Here is a 12,078-nt window from a genome sequence, read left to right as displayed (position 1 = left end):
ACCACCACACCTGGCTAATTTTTGTACTTTAAAATTTTTTTTTTATTTTTTAATATTTTGTTGAGACAGAGTTTTGCATGTTGCCCAGGCTGGTCTCCAACTTCTGGGCTCAAGTGATCCGCCCACCTCAGCCTCCCAAAGCAAGAGGACTACATGCGTGAGCCACCACGCCTGGCCAAGCAAGCCTCTTCAAGTCTCAGTTTCCACATTATAACATGGAGATTATTAAGATTCCCTTATTGGGAGGGTTAACTGATACATCAGTGCAAAGTACCTGGCACAGTATCTGTTATATAATGGATGCCCTATTCATGGTAGCTCTTATTATTCATATTTTATCAACAGAATGTCCACCATCCACAGTGTGCCCTTCTGTAGTAGTCATCAGGGTCCCCAGCCATTAGGCTGTTCACAAGTATTTTATTAATTTTCCTGAAATAGGTGCATTCTAATGGTATTTCTCCACTACATTCAAGTTATGTGTGACCAAATGGCTTGCCTTGGCCAAAAACGTAAGAGCAAGAGATATTACTTCTGAGTAGAATCATTTAATTGCTGCTTCTCTCCTCCAGTCTTCCTTTTCTATGTTTTTGCAACTGTGGAAACACATGTCAAGATGGAGCATCCGTCAGCCAAAGGCTGAGTCTGTTGATGAGCAGAACCCTAGGCTGACCCCTGTTGGACATGTCATGTAAGTGAGAAATACACCTCTGTTGGGTAAAGTCACTGAGATTTTGCAATTGTTTCTAATCCACCTTGATGAATGCCTCTTTTTGCATCAAGTTTCCGTCGTAACAGAGAGATAACCTGAAACATTCATGTGTCTTGAATATTCATGTTCCTCAAAGTAATTTTCTCACTCTTCTACATGGTACTTGATAATAAGGCTGCTTAAAATGTATCCAATGCCCATTACATGCCAAGCATTTTTTCTGAGCACTTCATGTAAGCTAATGTATACATTTTAGTACCATGTCTGGCACAAAGTAAATGTCCAAACTTATTCTAATCATCACCACCATCATTGTCATCATTACTATGTGTCATCTCCAGTCCTTATGACAGCCCAGTGAGGTAGGCACTATTATTATCTCCACTAGACAGAAGAGGAAGCCAAGGCACGAAGTCATTAAGTAATATGCTCAAGATTTCAGAGGCAGAAAATAATACCGTAAGGATTTGGGCCCAAGTATGTCTGAAACCAAAGTTCTTGTCTTTTCCATACTGCTCCATATACTGCCCATTAAGGACTGCCAAATTCCATGTAATAGACTTTCCTGAGACAATTTCTGCTTCCCACTGATGTGACAGGTGCCCCAACCTCAGAACTGTCACCCTGGTTTTACCACTTGGAGCTGTTGTAGACTAATTCATTGAGGGAGAGAAAAATTGGATTCCCTCAGGCTAATCCCTTCATGGAAATTAAAGCTTGGCATTCAGAAAGAGGATTTACATTTTTCTGCCAGCTTCAAGATACACTACCAAAGGGATTTCCCCCTCCTTCCTTCATTTTCTTCAAAATCTCTAGGCTTGTCTGTCACTTATTTCTGTTTCATAAGTAGCATGAGACGAGGGGTCAATGACAAGTTTTTCCTTCCCTGCTCATCCTCCTAGAGCTACAGAGTCCACACAGGGAGGCAGAGAGAGAGAGAACCCAAACACGGACAGACCTACCAACCAACCTCCACTCACCACATGTGCCTCCAGGCCATTTATTTCATTAAAGCACAGGATGCTCAAGAGAACTCAGAGAGGGGGAAAATTTCATTTTTCCTACACTTTGGAAATTAAAATTATTTCCAAAAAGTAATGTGCTTTGTTCTTCAAGAAAGCTAAGGAGAGGAGAAAAGAGGTCAAAGGAGTAAGAGGTAAAAAAAAATGAGAGGCAGAAAGGGAGTAAGGGGGAGAGAGAGAGAATAGAAAGACATATAGCAGTGGCTCACACCTGTAATCCCAGCACTTTGGGAGGCCAACAACGCAGGAGGATTGCTTGAGACCAGGAGTTTTAGACCAGCCTGGGCAACATGGTGAGACCCCATCTCTACAAAAATTTTTCAAAAATTAGCCAGATGTGGTGGCATGCACCTGTGGTTCTAGCTACTTAGGAGGCTGAGGCGGGAGGATTGCTTGAGTCCAGGAGATGGAGGTTGCATTGAACTTGACTGAGCCACTACACTTCAGCCTGGGTAACAGAGTGAGATCCTGTCTAAAAAAAAAAAAGATAGATAGAAAAAAAAGATATATATATATATATATGTGTGTGTGTGTATGTGTGCATATATATGCATTTGTGTGCATACATATGTATATGTGTATGTATGTAGGTGTGTGCATGTGTGTGTGTATGCAGGGAAGAGAAAGAACAGAGTAGTGATGGATTGGCTCTGTGCCTTCATTATATCAGCAACCATTTGATTTTTTTAAATTTTAATTGGTATTACTTTGTCAATCACCCATATTTGGTGTGTTTTATGGAATCCCTTCCTTGTACTCCCACTCACACCCCTAGAAAATCCTCCAACTCAATGGTTCTCACGAGTCTAGTTTTTATCTGTTGTTCATCTTGAAATGACCTGGGGTAGTGGGAAGGAGAGACTTTCTAGTTCAACTAACCTGGGTTCAAAATACAGCCGTAGCCCAGCCCATTGTTTTCATTCAATTATCAATACTTATTGACAACCACATGTGTGCCAAGCACTGTTCTAGGCACTGAGTTACAGTGAACAAAATTCCCTTCCTTCATAAAGCTTCCATTATAGAGGAATAAATAAAAAGAGGAATATATAATATTTTACTGATAAGTACAATGGAGGAAAATAAATCATAGGAGGAGAATAAGGAGTAACAATACTGGAATGAGGCATGATGTTCAATAAAATGATTGGGGTGGGCCTCACTGTGAAGGATGACACTGGAGTAAAGCCTTGCAGGAAGGTGAGGACTGAACGCCGCAGGTATCCTGGGGAAGAGCAAACACCAAGTGCAAATGTCCTAGAGTAGGAACACTCCCAGCATGTGAGGAGGCCACTGAAGGAATGAGGAACAGCAAAGAGGAAGGTGTGACAGATTGTAGGTCATGGTGCAGTTGAAGAGTTATTGAAGTTCAGACACTACAGGGAGTGAGCTAGAAAGAAAGATATCAAAAAATGGGATGTATGAAATTGACTTTATGGAATGATTGCCATTCCCATGCATAATCTACAATAATGGCAGTGAGTGTCTAAAGTAGGATAGAAGAAAAAACTACAGATGGTGAGAAGGTGAAAGGTATTGGAAGTCTCACTGAAGTATTGGTATTAAAGTACCTGAGAATTAGAGAGGAAAGGTGTTGGAGTATAATCGCCCATTGGATTCATTTTGCCCACTGCCCAGATAAAGCTGATTTATCAAGGTGGGGGGACTGCTATAGAGAAAGTTTAATACACGTAGAGCCAGCTAAACAGAAGACCAGAGTTGTATTATTACTCAAATTGCCTCCTTAAAAATTCAGAGGCTAAGGTCTTTTAAGGATAGTTTGGCAGGCAAAGGGCCAGGGAATGGGTGCTCCTGATTGATTGGAGATATAATCACAGGGGTGTGGAAAATGGTCCCCATGTGCTGAGTCTGCTTCTGGGTGGGGTGGAGCCATCTGGTCATCAGAAATGCAAAAGCTTAAAAAGACATCTTAAAAGGCCAATCTTAGGTTCTACAATAATGTGGTTATTTATATGAGTAACTGGGGAAGTGGCAAATCTTGTACCCCCAGAATAACGGCTGGTTATTGGTTAACTATGCTTACATTTTAGCAGAATTCAGACCCCCCTCATCCTCCTCACCTGGTGGCCTTTCACTAGCTTTACAAAGGTACAAAGGCAGTTTAGCTGTGGGAAGGGTATTATCATTTAAAGTATAAACTAAGTTTCTCCCAAAGTTAGCTTGACTCACACTCAGGAATGACCAGAGAGAGTGTGGAGGTTAAAGGAAAGATGGAATTGGTTAGATTAGATCTATTTCACGGTCATAATTGTCGCACTGTTATAATTTTTGCACAGGTGGTTTCAGGAAAGGGTGACAATGAGCCAGGTCCTACTCTTCAAGGAATTAGAGGGAGAGTCTGGAGAGCGGTAGTTGATTGTGGTAAGAAGTGGGAGGGGATCTGTGACTTGCAGTTCAAGCTTGGTTTGGAGCAGTCAGTGAAGGAGGAGGCAGATGGTCTGAATGCAGCAATAAGGAGCTAGGAGGACATCTACCTTATACCAGGCCCTGTAGGTAAGGGTCACTGGATAGAAGGCACCCACCACCTGAGAGGACTACAGGGAAACAGGGTTTGCAAGAGAGAATCAGGTATCAGTTAGGTCAATCTAATTGGGAGCACCTGGAGCTTAGGTTTCCTCTTGGCCCAGGAGGAAGGAAAACCTCACAAGGGTATTCTGAACTCTACTTAGTTCCTGCCACATCTAACTCTTAGTCCTTGGGCAAGTTACTTGAACTTACTAAGCCAGTTTTATAATCCATAAAGTGACTCAGTGAGACCTATCTCACAGGATTGTGGTGAGGTTTAAAACTGGACAACATCCAGAAAGCATCTATAAAAAGATACAGTCCAGTAGATGGTAGGTGCTCACCACTGTCAGCCCTACAGCCTATGGCTCAGGTTACACAGGTCTGAGTTCAAATTCTGATTCTGCCCCTTATTATTACTGTGTGACCTGGGGCTAGTTACCTAACTTCTCTGAGTCTTAGTTTTCTTCCATAAAAGATTCAAAGACTTATACCAGGCACAAAGGATGGTTGTAAGGAATAAATGGAAGAATAACATAATGAGCTATTGAGTTTTGCCACCTTCTTCTTGCTAGAAGAAACTCCAAAGCATAAAAAAGTAGTTTTCTCCTTCCTAGCCCTAGCGATTTTTAAAGAGAATCAGCAGGCTTCTGTAGTCTGGGCTCTCTTGTCCCGGGAAAAGTAAGCAGCTTCTTTGAGAAGTTTCATAACTGCTACTGAGGTCTAGAATATGTTAAGCGGTTAGGCAAGATCATGCTGAACTGGAAAGTAACAGAGACTAGAGTTAGGAGTTGACATTGGACTACAGGTAGCCCAAACTCAGGAAAAGACAGGTGAATTCCCTAAGATGGGGGAAAAAAGAGGCTTGGGTTATGCAAAAAAGTGGCAGAGCAGTATCTGGCATTCTAAGGCAGACTTGGGGATGTGCCGGGCTGCTACCGGAATAGTGCATTCCAAGTCTTCTCTTCCAGCCCCATCACATTGATGGGTGTTTCTGCAGCCTGGAAGTCAAGGGCACCACAGTGTATGTAGAGCAAACATGTTGCAATTTTTATCCTCGTCTTGTTCTTGGCTCAGAGCATAGCAGGCCACCTGCTCAAGACACAGTCAGATAACTATTGTGTCAAGGTTACCCTCCATACAGGTGTCCCTGGAGGTCACCTCACTCTTCAGTACAGGGGGCTGGCAGCTGCTTAGGGTGCAGCTGCCTTGCCAGACACTTTAGGTGGCTAGGATGAAGTTACCTGAATTCAGTGCCTTCTGCTTCTGTTTGCTCTCAATCTAGCCTCCAAATTTCAGACTTTTTCTACTCACTCCTTGGTGACTTAAGGCCAATCATTCAGATAAAAATTTGCCTAGGGCTTATCTTCTGTTAAATGGAAATAATTTCTATTTCATAGGATTTTTGTGACTCATGAACAATAGAAACTCTGCACATGGGTGTGGCAATTAGGTGCTAAAGGAATGGCAGCCGTAATAATGATAGTAGAACTAGTAGTACTAGTAATACTACCAAGACAACAGATACAGTGACCAGAGGCTGGCCCAGCTTTTCACCAGCCCCAAAGGCAGGCAGCAAAAACAGGAGAAAGCACATTGGCCCAGCAGTCCTGAAAACATAATTCTGCTCACAGCTTTGCCACAGATTGCCCTGGTGACATTGGTTAACCCCTCAAGCCTCTGCCTTTGTTTCTGTGTATGTCAAGTGGAGATGATCCCTTCCACTTTAGAAAAAAAAGTTGCAGCTGGAAATGATACCGGTGGGCTGGGAGAGATCCCCAAACTCCGGAGGACTTCAACCCCAGCCAGTGTCCAGGCTCTTGATACTGTCGCGAGAAGGAATTCAAGGATGAGTCAGAAAAGAGTGAAAGCATGGAGATATACTCAAGAAAGGGGAGTGTGGGCCTACTCAAGAGTCACATGCAGGGGGTTTGGGGCTGCTACCCTTATGGGTTTCTTTAACCAAGGGGTGGAACATTCATTAAAATTCCTGGAAAAAGGTGGACATTTCTCAGAACGGCAGTACCATCCATTTTTATACAAAATATGGGTCTTCCTGGAACTTCCATGGCACTGGTGGATTTAGTGTTTTAGTGTGCATATAATGAGATCCTAGGAGAAACCCAGGTAAAATCCAGCTCCATGTTGGGTCCAGTTGGTCTTAGCCAGCTTGGTCCACACCCTGGTTTTTCAAGGTCTTAGTCCCTAGCTTCTGTAGCTATTTAAAGTTTCTTTTTGCTGGTCATATGAAACTGCTGCCTGGAAGTTTCTATTCTACTGCAACTATACTATATTATTCCTGTCTCAGAAGGGCCCTGTGAGAATATCTGGTCCAACCTTCTCTCCTCTGAACCCCATTTTATAGAGGGAAAAAAATTGAGGCCAAGAAGGTAAAGCAGCCTACATGATTAATGCAATGAACACTGTTTCCAAAACCATAAAAGCTTCATTTAATTCTGTTTTGTTTTGTTTACTGACATGGGTTGGGCAGATTGTGGGGTAGGGGCAAAGAATCTGTAAATGTGAGATTCTTTTCCCTTGAAAGGCTTTTGATATACTGGGAAAACAAGGTAAATTGATGCCAGAAAAAACTTTTTACAAATGAGATAAGATATGCGAATTTATCTGAAAAATGTAAAAATATACAGACAAATTATGGTAGTGTAGAGGCGAACAGAAAACTTTCCCTTTGCCCTCTGAAGGTTTGCTGAAAAATAAACTGACAAAAGGCAGATTAATAGGAGAAATGGCACACAAATTTATTAATATGCATGGGTGAGAACCACAGAGTGATTGCCCCCATGCCCCAATGGGGTACAGAATCTTACACACCATCTTGGGATTACAGAAGAATGGGGGCTCAGAGTACAGACAAAAACAGATGATGGTGGTAATCGAGTTATGGTGGAAAGACAGGTTGTGGGTGACAAACGTGGCTAGCAAAAGTGGTCTTGTTATGTGGATGAAACCTCACATTTAGTAGCCTGCAGGGAGAACAGAGAGTAAATATTTCTTACAGATCTTTAAGGGTGTCAGGCTCTCTGTTAATCTTTTCTAGATAAGGACAAGAGGAAGCTTCAGGGAAAGCCTGGCTGCCTCAATGCAGATTCTCTACAGATGCAAATCTCCCCCACAAAAGATAGCTTTGCAGGGCCACTTCTGTGTGCAGGCTCTCTAAGCTGCCATCTCAAAATACGTCAATGAAGTATATTTCGAGGTGAAACATTTTGGTTTACTTCAGCAGCCAGCCTGCAAGATGGCTCCCAGTGACTCCACCCTTTGGTATTCACCCCCTTGTATAGGCTCCTCCCACATTGTACCAGGGCTGGTCTGTGTGACCAATAAAAGATGGCAGAAGTGATAGTCGGTCACATCTGAGATTAGATAATAAAAGACTGCAGCTTCTTCTGTCTTGGGCTGTCTCTCAAATTGCTTGCTCTAGATGAGGCCAGCTGCCACGCTATGAGGACATTCAGGAAGCCTATGGAGAGACCCGTGTGATGAGGTATGCAGTCCATAGCCTGTGAGGAGCTGAGTCCTACTAACTACCCCATGAATTAACTTGGAAGCAGATCCTCCAGACCTGGGTGATCACAAGCCTGGCTGACAGCTTGATGGCAACTATAGGAGTTATCCTAAGCTAGAACCACTCAGTTAAATCTTGTCTGGATGCCTGCTCCACAGAAACTATGAGATAATATAATGTGCCTTGTTATCAGCTGCTAAGTTTGGGGGTTGCTATGGAGCAGTAAATGACAAATATGTACATCATCATTCTTTATAGAGCACCTACTGTGTGCTGAGCCATGCTTCCCAAAGAATAGGTAACAAAGACTTCAGCAAAAACTCTGGCTACGGATGATGACTGCATCGGGGGTTGGAACTCACAGGTCTGAGTTCAAATTCTCTGCCCCTTACTATCACTGTGTGACCTGGGGTAGTTATCTAGCTTCTCTGAGTCTTACTTTTCTTCTATAAAAGATTGCAAGACTTCCACCAGGCAAAAAGGATGCTTGTAAGGAATAAATGGAAGAATAATGTCATGAGCTATTAAGTTTTGCCACCTTCCCTTGGATTTGTCTCTTGGGAGCCAGTGGGCAGTACACACTAACCCCTCAACTCTATCAAAGTAAAGCCATAGTTTCTTTCCAAAAGCAAGATCACAAGGCTTATGTGTGCCTGCACAATGAGTGAGTGAGACAGACTCATTTATATTAATTTCAGCATGTAATAGAGATCCAAGACATGGCTGCCTTCCACATGGGCCTTAGAAGGAGGCAGGTTCTAAAAGATTCCCAGCAGTAGATGGGAATAAAACATCTCCTTTGGGCCAGGTGTGTTGGCTCACACCTGTAATCCCAGCACTTTGGGAGGCCAAGGCGGGCGGATCACCTGAGGTCAGGAGTTCGAGACCAGCCTGACCAAAATGGAGGAACCCTGTCTCTACTAAAAATACAAAAATTAGCCAGGCGTGGTGGTGCATGCCTGTAATCCCAGCTACTCAGGAGGCTGAGGCAGGAGAATCACTTGAATCCTGGAGACAGAAGTTGTGGTAAGCCAAGATTGTGGCATTTCACTCCAGCCTGGGCAACAAGAGTGAAACTCCATCTCACACACACACACAAAATTATCCTCTGGAAAAGGACCTTTAGCTGCTCCCCTGGAGAACCTGGCTGCATCTGTGAACCTAGTAGGCAGTAGCTACATCATATGTAGTGTGGCATCAAGCAAGTCAGTTGTTCATCCACAAAATGGAAATAAAATCGATTTTATTCTCTCAAAAGAATGTAGCAAAGGTCAAATGAAAAAATGCTCCACAAATTATAAAACATTGTGCAAATGTTGATTATAATGAAAATAAAGTGAGATCTTACATATAAAGTACCTAGAACAGGGCCCGGCTGGCAGTATAAAGTTAACAGACGGCAGGGCAGGGTATATTTCTATTGATAGACTCACTTCCGGTAAAGTGAGAGAGAAGCAAGTAAAGTGATGGCCGCAGAGATTTTCTGACTTCTGGACTGTGCCCAGATGCCACTTCCTTCCTAGGAAGCCTCATCAATATGCTGAAGACCACCCCTCCTCCACTCCTCACTCCCACACTTCCACCCCCAATTACAGGCCTCTGCAGTCATGCTGAGTATAAGCAGGATTTGGATGACAAAGCAGGGGGTAAAGGCAACAGATCCAGGAGGATTGGACAGCTTCCTCTTTCTAAGATCTGAGGAGGCTGAGACAGCCCAAAGGCATACGATGGAGTGATAAGAGATAGGAAGACTAAACGGGCAGGAAGAGAAACACAAAGGCTCCTTTTATCCCTCTGCCCAGGGCTTGGGTACTGATATCAATCTCCAGCTCTGGGATTAAAGGGGAAAGGCAACACACACCTGCAAACCAGTGCATTTCTCTTGCCTTTAAGGTACAAACTAGATCTTGAGGTCTGTAATGAATTGAAATGTGTCCCTATCCCTGAAGATGTTGAAGTTCTTACCCCGAGGGTCTGTAAATGTGCCCTTGTTTGGAAAGAGGGTTTTGGCAGGTTATCAAGTCACAATGAGGTCATTAGGGTGGGGCCTAATCTGATATGACTGTGTCCATATCAAATGGGAAATCTGGACACACAGACCGACACCCAGGAAGAATGCCATGTGAATATGACAGCAGAGATCAGGGTGATGCTCATTTGATGATTACCTGCAAACCACTGGGAGCTAGGAGGGAGGCCTGGAACACATCCTTCCCTCGCTGCCTTCAGAAGGAACCAATCCTGCTGACATAGTGATCTTGGACTTCCAAATTCCAGAACTGGGAGATAAATTTCTGTTGTTTAAGCCATCCAGATTGTGCTACTTAGTTACAGTGGTCCCAGCAAATGAATACAAGGTCACTGGATGTCATCAGCACAAAACTACAGGTTCAGATAGAAATAACATAGAACTCTGCGTTGCCACTTACTAGCAGCATTACTTTGGGTCAGGAGCTTGCCTTAATGGGCATTGGGTATTTTATCTGTCAAAAGAGAAATTCCTATAGAATTTATGGATAGCTGTTGAAAATCAAAGTAACAAATGCAAAGCTTCCCGTTACAATGCCTGGCTCCTAGCACCCACTCAACAATGGCAGTGGGGTTACCATTAGCAGAGATAACATCTGAACTCAAATTCCTTTACCCTCTAAACCAGAGGTCCCCAGCCCCCAGACTGCGGACTGGTACTGGTCCATGGTTAGGAACTGGGCTACCCACCAGGAAGTGAGCAAGCCAGCAAAGCTTCATCTGTGTTTACAGCTGCTCCCCATCACTCACATTACGGCCTGAATTCCTCCTTCTGTCAGATCAGCGGTGGCATTAGATTCTCATAGGAGTATCAACCCTTCTGTGAACTGCACATGTGAGGGATCTAGGTTGTGCGCTTCTTATGAGAATCTAACTAAATGCCTGATGATCTGTCGCTGTCGCCCATCACCTCCAGATGGACCATCTAGTTGCAGGAAAACAAGCTCAGGGCTCCCACTGATTCTACATTATGGTGAATTGTATAATTGTTTCATTATATATTACAATGTAATAATAATAGAAATAAAGTGCACAATAAATGGAATGTGCTTGAATCATCCTGAAACCATCCCCCGCTAGCCCCCTGGTTCATGGAAAAATTGTCTTCCATGAAACCGGTCCCTGGTGCCAAGAAGGTTGGGGACCATGTTCTAAACCACTCCACCCTTTACAGAGAAAAAGAAGGACCAACTTCCTTCCAGACTGTGAGGATACCAAATGCTGTGAAGGGAAGGCTTTAGACTTGCATTAGACTTCTATTGCTTCACAACAAATTCCACAAACTTAATAGCTTAAAACACCACCCATTTATTATCTCACAGTTCTGTAGCTCAGAAGCCCAAGGGGACTTAGCTGGGTTCTCGGCTTAGATTCTCACAGGCAGGGTTTTTACCTAGTGGCTCTGTGAGCAACTGCTTCCTAGTTCCTCAAGTTGTTGGCCAAATTCAGTTCTTTGCAGACGTAGGACTAAGGTTACTGTCATTGCTGGCTGTGGGCCAGGGGTCAATCAGCTCCTCAATGACATTCCACATGGCTCCCTCCCTATCTGCAACAGAGGACTGCTGTCATGTCAAATCCCCCTCACACTTTGAGTCTTTCTGACTTCTTCTGCCACTAGCTGGAGAAAACTCTCTGCTCCCTTAATGGGTTCATGGGATTAGATTAAGCCCACCTGAATAATCTCCCTGTAAGTACTGAAGAAAAAATTATTAATAATACTTGTTAAAGACAGGAAGGCAGACTTCATTCAGGAAGGGACTATGACTACTGAGACTGGCATATAGACTACTGCAATGGGGTTTTGCCGTAGGAAAGAGAGACTGTGCTCAACCGTAAATATAACAAGGAAAAGTGGGAATTTATAGTGAGGAGCAATGGATGGAAAGTTACTGAGAGGTAACATCAGCGGTAAGGAGGATAATGGCTGAACTGATCTAACAGGATTCTTGCTGAAAGCAGACCAGGGTAATCAGATATCATCTAAGGGATGGTGGAGGATAAGCAATTTGATCGGATATAGGGAGTGGGGGATTCTGGCTAAACTGACTTAGCAGGATTCTTGCTAAAATTGGGCTCTTGAAGGATATGCCCAGGGATGGGACCTAATGGGGCTCAGAAGAACTTGACTAGAGCTTAGTCAAGAGAGAACCTTTGACACATGTAACATAACAATCTCAGAAGTAGCACCAGAGGGCGAAGGTAATGGGGCCATCTTAAAATTCTGCCTAACACACTGGGTTCCTAGTTCTGCTATTAATTGGATA

Source organism: Colobus angolensis, unplaced genomic scaffold (assembly GCF_000951035.1).
Source record: "Colobus angolensis palliatus isolate OR3802 unplaced genomic scaffold, Cang.pa_1.0 Scaffold162, whole genome shotgun sequence".
NCBI classification, from domain to species: Eukaryota; Metazoa; Chordata; class Mammalia; order Primates; family Cercopithecidae; genus Colobus; species Colobus angolensis.
This window is presented reverse-complemented; position numbering follows the sequence as displayed.